At 34.4% G+C, this 8,525-nt stretch overlaps 1 protein-coding gene across 11 annotated transcripts in view; it reads left to right on the top strand.

The window, feature by feature from the left end:
• Positions 1–8,525, top strand: part of LOC117180893 (histone-lysine N-methyltransferase SETD1B) — a 436,186-nt gene that overhangs the window by 179,441 nt on the left and 248,220 nt on the right. The window lies entirely within an intron of this gene.

The raw sequence follows: 8,525 nt of genomic DNA, 5'->3' as shown, positions 1-8,525 counted from the left end.
CCCCCCCCAATTTTGCGCTGTACGGTGGTTTCTAAATGCCCCAGTTGCTGAGACAGGCCTGAAAATATTACCAAATTTAAAGAAATTTATTGTAGAGGCAAGAAACAATAAATCGGAGATAAAGTGAGAAAGTTTAAAAACTATGTGTGCGAAATTTGGAAACAAACTTTTACCAGCAAAGCTTGCTTTTTTGCTTCTATCGCACGGAGAACAGAGACATTTTTAAGACATTTTCAGAATGATACCCATTGACGCCTTTTCTCCACATAGATATAACGAAACTTATGGTAACCTTATTGGGAATGTTTGTAAAAGAAGACGTTTTGGATAAAGTAGATTCTGTTGCCAATATTGATCTTAACAATAAGAACAATTTGAAATTGTTACAAAATTTAAAGCTCGGTCATGCTGTTCGGGCGAAGCTTAAGAAGATAAAAGCTTCCGAAGCCGAACTATCATCTTTCAAAGAAAAGTGTCGTTTGATGATTAAAGTGGTGTGCGAAAAATTGATAGAAAGAAGTCCGATAACATTTGCTGACCCAAATATTATACATTCTTATGGAAAAAAGTTTATCCTCTTCTCGAAATGGCATTAGAAGAATTTCTTGAAAGAAATTGGCTGACTGGAAGTCAGTGCGACGAAATTGCTATCGAGTTTAAGGAATAAGGTGCCAAACCGACAATGCATTTGAGACTGAAAATGTATGGCAGAAAAAAGGAGCGTCTTGATACTTTTTGGATGTCGGTTCTGGCTGATTATGGTGCTTCAGATTTGCTTGTATCTTTCATGAAAAAGACAAGTATATGATGCAGTTCGAGCATCAGGAGATCTAGAATATATAAAGATCTGCGAACAAATGAAATCCTGTGTAAGTCTTTCTCGTTCTTTGTATTTTGAATAGTTGGAAAAACAAAAAAAAAAGAAAGCGAAGCTGAAGGAAAACCGGAAAAAAGATCAAGACGAAGAAGAACTTTTCAAGAAAAGAAAGCAGGGTTTGCAAGAGGCAGAAGAGATTGATCTACAAATTTCAAAAGCTAAGGTCAGCTGAATACTGAAGCTGTAGATATGTTTTTGCAAAATTTGTTAAACTTATTTACAATTGTGAAAACAAATTATATTTTGATATTATCCAATAGACTTAGCATTGTGTCTGTATTTGTGCAGATTTGCTTCACTGGGTTTAATTCATTGTGTCATAATTCTTCATTCGAGTATGTTTATATAACATATTTTGTGAATTTGATAAAAATAAATGCTACATTTAATCTGGTTGTAATAGAAAACATTTTATATTATATTCTTAGAGAACCGCAAGTATAAATTTGTAGATAGTTGAACAAAGTATAAAGAAACGGAAACGGATTTCAACTTGAAAAAGGTCAGGAAAACGCAAAATTTTGGTCTGGAGAACCTGGAAAAGTCAGGGGATTCGCGATAGTAAAAATAGAGGCAACCCTGCAATACATTCTGACATAATTAAATTCTGAATGACGAAATCATAATATTTCAGAAATAAAGTACTGGGTTTGGTAAATCAATGATAAAATGTCTATGTAGCTTAAAAAACAGAATGACCATCAAACTTGATTCACAATGAACCGACCAAAAGAGTTAATAGATAAATTAATTCAAAAACGAGGATAAACACAAGATGTTTCAAACAGTGCACTAAGGTTGTCCGAAAAATGAGTTAATTTAGAATCTTAATTTGTCAACTTTAGTGTGAACATGGGGTGTCATAAGTGAACATGGAGTTAGAAATACTGGAGAGCTTCCTTTTTTGTAATGTATAATCGCTCAAATGTTAATGTCAGGTTCATAATTCTGAAAGGTATAGTATCAACGTTTATATTTGGTAGCGATCTCCTTGATAGAGTATACAGAGTTTAAAAAGAAATTTAGAAAATAAAAAAAGGGTAAACGCAGTCTATAATCGACTACAATTCTACTTTCGAAACAAGTAAAAGAAATTCTTAAATATTTCAGTATTCTGAAAAACAGACACATAACAAGTTGAATATTTTATGATCTACTAAATTTGAAATGTTACAAAAGATTTCGCAGGAGTGTTCATGAAGGCTAGAAACGCTGCAATCGTTACATATCCTGTTCGTCCTGCTTTTTAAATGTGGGAGGTAAATGCATAGTATGTGTCAATGCTGTATTTGCCTTTCTTTGACATGAAAAATGATACTTCGGCAACCCCCCCCCCCCCCCCCCCCACTAAATGTATCACGAATTTTGTGAATGACCTATTATGAGAGCAGATGCTAAGTTGAGAAATCTATTAACAAGTTTCAGATAAAAGTGTCAATATACCTTTATAATGAAGAAGTATGTAGAAATTAAACAACCGATTATGATAAGCCTAAATATACTTACAATATGTACTGACAAACTGCTGTTGAACACCGCGAAATAAAAAAGGTATCGTTATTTATTATTCCATTAATTTTACTATTACGTTTCATTTTTTACCTAATATGTTTCTAATTGTTCATATTTTATATTAGAAAATCTGGCGAGGGAATCGGTCCGATTTCGAAACGCTATTTTTGCACAATACTGAATAAATAGTTTCGGTATAATGATCGCTTAACATTCTTTCATGCCACAGGGATAAATCCCATATCTGCACGCCCTTAAAGTGTTACACAATGGTCCCATCAAAACACTTAAAACTTCTTGAATCAACTCCGGGAATATTCTATCTTCCAGAGCGGAGTTAAATGGATCAAAACACCGAGCTAGTCACCTATTTTTTATACGTTATTATCCGGCTTTATAATCTCCAGTCCCTCTTAATGGCTCTATGATTCGGGCGATTAGAGGAGTTCGACCTAACAGCCCTCTCCAACGGGTACTCAAGTTAGAATCCAGGGAAGTACACCTGCACGAGGTGTTCAAGGATTTCGCTAGTTGTTTCTTTTATGTCTGCTGTTGGCAGAATAGATTCCATCAGTTGACATGCACAGTCTTTCTTTAAGGCTTTCTGGAGTTTCGCAGTATCAGGTATATTTCGAATTCTCTGTCAATGACCCTTCCAAAAGTTCCTTTTAGCTGATTATACTATATATCGTTAGTATATATTTCTACACTAACCATATACAAGTCCAAGTTTCCAGCTTTTCTTCAAAGCCGGAAGTCTAGATTTCGACCAAAGAGCTTCCTTCTCTGGTTTTCGCATACGAAGAGGACAATTATCCTCATAAGATTTATTTATGTCTTCATTCACTATATCCACAGTTAACTCCAGCTGATCAATTGATCTAATCCTCCTAGGAATAATTGCCAATGATTCTCCAAGATCTTTCCTATATTTAAGTTGATACCTGCCAGTCTCTGAATGTTTCGCTAATGGATATAGGGCATATGATTGAGTCATGACATCTAGTTGTCATAAGGGTTGGTGTATTTCCGCTATTCAAGTTTGTTAAATCGGTAGATAAAAGCTAGTTTAATAGGTACTCACCTCTGTTGTTGAGGTTGGTACTTTTCAATATTGTGTAATGTGCATACGCAGTACATCCAATGATCAAGTCCATCCTATCGAACTACAGTAATCCATTAAAAGTATCCATTACTCTGGTAGTGGCAGTCTAGCGAGTCTTTGGTACAGAATCTAGGTAAGCAAATTTAATCGATACCCCTTCTGAAGTAAATCGCTGTTGTAGGATTTTCATCAGTTTTATTGTAGATTATGGAGCCATATTTCGTAGGTCCTTGCATCAGAGTAAAAGCCGTTCGTTCTACTGCAATGCTTAAGTAATGCCTAAATCCAAATCCGAGAATTTTACGCTCTTAGTTTCAGAATCAGCTTGTTTCTCGGTTTTTCCAAGGCCAACTGCTCTTCTACTGTCCTCCTAGTATCCTTCGAGTTCTAAAGGATTTTCATCTGGAAACTTCTTGTCCTTAGAGACGGTTAACACTTTATTTGTTCGATGTTTTAGACCACTGAAGGGTGCGCTCTCAAGACTAACTAGGTCTTCTTCACATCCATGATGGTCCGCTCCTCTGTTTTTAACTGGGGATTCTGGACTGCTAAGCTTTTAAGGATTGATGATGATTCCTTGGAAGTACGGAAATCCATGTTGTAAATTTGGCAGGATTGGGGAGGTCCTTAGAAAGAATGACTTTGATTCTTGCAACTTTACATGGTTTCAAATCATTTACAGTCTCGATGAGCCATGTTCTAGACAGCGCATCTAAGCAGATAAAGGTAAATGAGTTGTTTTTATTGTGACAGTCGTCAAGCCTCGGATTAATTTCACCAGGCTTCACCTTGCGGATATTAGTCTCTAGGACTGCCTCAATAGTCAGTGCTTGTTCTGAGTTGAGCGTCTTTCACGGAAATCCCTCAGGTACAATGACCAATTTAAGGTGGCTTTCTAGGGAGAGACTGTATAAGTTACGTGGGTTAACGACTCTGTTCCCATTAGCTTCTCTGTCTGTTAAGGAGTGCTGTCATCAGACCAGGACCGTTTAGGGGTCCCTGGTTGAGTTTATTTAACCTTGCAACAGAAGTTGTTGGTAATAGTACCTGTTTCTGGCAACATTGCTATACTTCTTCTTCGGACTCTTTTTAGACTCATAATTCTCATTCACTTCAACCTCGTTTATGGGAGTAATTAAATTCCCATTCCAAGTAGTACTACTCGAGGTGCTATGAATCACAAAAGTCCCAGTATCCCAGGATACCGTATGTGTCACCATACGCTGATAACATTCAGCCCTCAAAACGGTAGTTCTCGTCTTGGCGTTTAGAGCTGTTTTAGGTATCCAGAGCCACCCGAATTTAATGTTTAGTCAAATTCGTGCTGATACTTTCAACTAACTAACCACGAACTCCTACCCATCAGGGTCGTGCTTGCTGCGGCTTCCAGGTATTCGCTACCCGCGGAAGTTGTTGGGAATCTACGTTCATGAATAAATTCAAAGATAAAACACCATTGATGATCGATGCTGATATCTATATACATTTGACATTTTACACGAATTTAAAATTAAGAGAAATGAATCAAATGAAAATGAAGACTAAATGGTAGTGGTCTACGACCACGGATTGATCCTGGCGCAGGCATTGTTAAAAAAAAACTTGACATTGGAAACACAGGATACAGAAAAAATATTTCACTGTACATTTCTGCCCTCATCGCTAAAACTGGAAAGGCATTAGCGCTAATGACAGTATTCGTCGAAGCAACATTAGCATCTGTTTTTTTATCAGGATAATTGACTAACCTACTCTATAAATTAAGTAACATTTTATTTTAATAATTTGACGCGACTCAGATTGATCAGCTGTCCAAACATAATTGGCTTCAGCCAACCAGTCCTAATTGTTCGCAGACAGCTATTAAAAATGTTGATTCTCAGCCTGTGTTTACTTGAGTAGATTAATTTTTTTTAAATCAATTGTTTTAATCGTAGATTTAAATACCATGTCATAGTACGTGCATGCATACATAAATGCTGTAATGTCCAAGTGGGACAAGGGCCGATTGGATCTGGAATTGCGAGCCTGAAGGCACTTATCACTAAATAAGACAACGACCTTGTTTAAAGGGGAACGAGGTTCGAGGACCAGGATTTATGTCGCTGAAGATAACTTTTGATCGGAGATTTCCATTGGTGAAAGTATAAAAAGATTGCATTAAAGTGTCCACTGCTGGTTGCAAAACAGCCTGACATGGACTTAGAATTGCCGGTGGTTTTCTGGATGTCAGTTTGATATAAGAGTCTGTTTCTTCTAAAAGCGGTGTAGTAAAAACTGTCATAGATTGTTGAGATACTGATCAACCTATAAAATCGTGGGTTGTTTTCTATGCTACTAAATGGATGAATTATTAGGAAATATAGTATCAAGAAACAAAGTGCATGCAAACTTCTCAGATAGCTTATGGTAAATTTTGTTAATGTCAGTGTCAAATCTGCAAAGCCTTATCGACAATCCGAGAGGAACGGTTCGTGGATCAGACTGATATATGCCTTCAATTCAATAGGGGCCAGAATTAACGGAAGTTTTAGAAGCATTGAGAATATAATGGTAAACTTCATCCTGTGGAATTTATTTCGGATCCAGAGCAATATAATTATATTAATAGAATTCCAGATGATTGGGAATCTTTGATAATAAACAAATCTTTAAAGGGTAGAACTGGAACGTAGTTTCATGAAAACGTTACAAAATGAAAGAGCTTTGAGCAATTTGAACCGGATTTCTCTGATGAATTGTATTCAACTGAGTACAAGGTCGAGAGGAAATTCTTAGGTGGAGAAACAGGAGTTTCACAAAAGCAAATTGAACTTTGGTTCAATATTTTAACAACAGGTGAGACAAGCGAGTTAGTTAGGCCCGCCGCTGTCAGAATATATAAGGGATTACGCGATCGTAAGGCAGCTGCCAAAAAAGGGTGCAAGATGTACTACCTTCGATAGATTTGTGTAATACGTCTTAAGTGACAAAAGTGCTTGCTAGGCATAATTGCACTGAGAGAAATTCTATTTGGAATATGCGTAGAGATGAATAAATGGTATGGAATAGAGACAGAAATAGCAAGTGAGAAAGAAACACTGAAAAAGATACTAGACAGCGTAAAAATGAAGATGAAGTCATCGGACAAGCAGAGAAATCTGGAGAAAAAATCAAAATTTTATCAGGGACGATAAAAAGAATACAAATATAGAGTTTTCGAAAATTTATTATAGACATAGAAATGCTTATCAAAATAGATTAGAGCAGGAGAAAGCTAGATATAGTAAAGCAGGTTGGAGAAACAAAAATAGAAATATGGAGAAAGGTAAACGCGAACATACCAATTGAAGAAACCAAAAAGATAGACAATCAAATAGAAGAAGATAGCTGCGATTGTAGAAGATAACAAGTAGTTAGATAGGACCATGTACTTCGAATCTGAAATTGAAGAAACATTGGATCGCGGGTGATTTAAAATGAACAATACCAATAATCCGTTTCCCATTATTTGTTTTTGGATTTGGGGTAGACCATATTTCATCAAGAAGCACATCAGAATTATTCTGGAAATCAGAAATAAAAAAATTGTAACTTGTTTTCTAGAGAGACCAGACTGATTTTTTAAAATCATTTTAGGAAAAAATTGGTGTTCCAATCGGGTAAAGAATTACGAATTTTGTCAACGTTTCGTGAACATTGCAGTTCACTTCTTTAGGGCTAACCTAAAACTGCCCTGAAGAAGTGATCTGCAATGTTCACGAAACATAAAAAAAATTCGTAGTTTTTTACACGATAGGAACCCGAAATATCTCTTTTTATCAATACCAGAGCATTATGTGGTCGCGCTCACTTTTATACTCATTTTTATCATTTACTCAATTTTCTAATAACAATTTATTTGTTAAAATTTTCCGAGCACTTACATACTTGTTCACATATTACGTAACGTTATTTTAAACCCTTTTATCTTCCCACAACCTAACTGCAGTTACGTAACCTTTGTTTTGTATTAGTTTAAAAAACTTAATAGAGGTTTTGTAAATAAAAATATATTTTTAGGATAAAGTGCGGTATAGAAATATATTAAACAATATTTTGACTTAACACAACAATGCTTGTTCGATTTTTTTTTATTTACACACAATTTCAAATTATTTACAAGAAAATAAGTATCAGCAGTTTCTTAGAATTATATAAATTTTATACTTTCATGAGACAATTAGGAAAGATTTTTGAATATTTCAGGTTCGTCAATGAAAAATCTAGATTAAAAAAATAATATTTTACCGCATTTTACAAAATAATAGGAAAAATTCGAGCCCTTTTAAAATAAATATATATACAATGCCTCTGAAATTCTTGAAAATATTTTTATCTGTCTGAAGTTTTTCTTGAAATTTTGAAGTTATTTCAAATGTAAAACGCTGCCTCAAAACGTCCCCTATTTTCCTATGAACTTGAATAACATTTATTTCTTCACTTGAGACCTTTCAAAATTATTTTAATTAAGGGCATGTCATACTTTACTTTTAACTGATTTTAAATTTTATTCACTAAAAAATTTCATTTTTTAGTGACTTAATATTAATTTGAGGGAAAAATTAAAACATTTTTAAATATACTTTTGAAAATTGAATGAATATATTAATCTCAGAACACCAGCATAATTCCGAAAAATTAATTTATTGAAATAGAGGCACCTTAAAAATAAATTGATTTATATTATATAACCTACAAGTAAATTATTAATTTATTTTAAACTTTCTTTTCTAAAATTTTGCTTTATTAATAAACTCGTCAACTAATTCCAGAAAATTTGAGTTTTGATAAAATCAGTTAATAATTAATTAATCATTTCACAACATAAAAAGCATTACACAATTATTTTCATGAATTTATTCATAAGCTTTCTAACTAAGTTAAAAAAATTAAATAAAATATGTTTACATGTATGTATGTATGTATGTATTTAATCTCTCCCTTTTACGGGTTTGAGGGCCACCGCTCCCTGTACATATATTTACAATTCCATCCTTAGTCTAACTTAAC

The sequence above is a fragment of the Belonocnema kinseyi genome, chromosome 9, assembly GCF_010883055.1.
Source record: "Belonocnema kinseyi isolate 2016_QV_RU_SX_M_011 chromosome 9, B_treatae_v1, whole genome shotgun sequence".
In the NCBI taxonomy this organism is placed as follows: Eukaryota; Metazoa; Arthropoda; class Insecta; order Hymenoptera; family Cynipidae; genus Belonocnema; species Belonocnema kinseyi.
The sequence above is the reverse complement of the archived record's forward strand: the minus strand, read 5'-3'. Positions and strand labels throughout refer to the sequence as shown.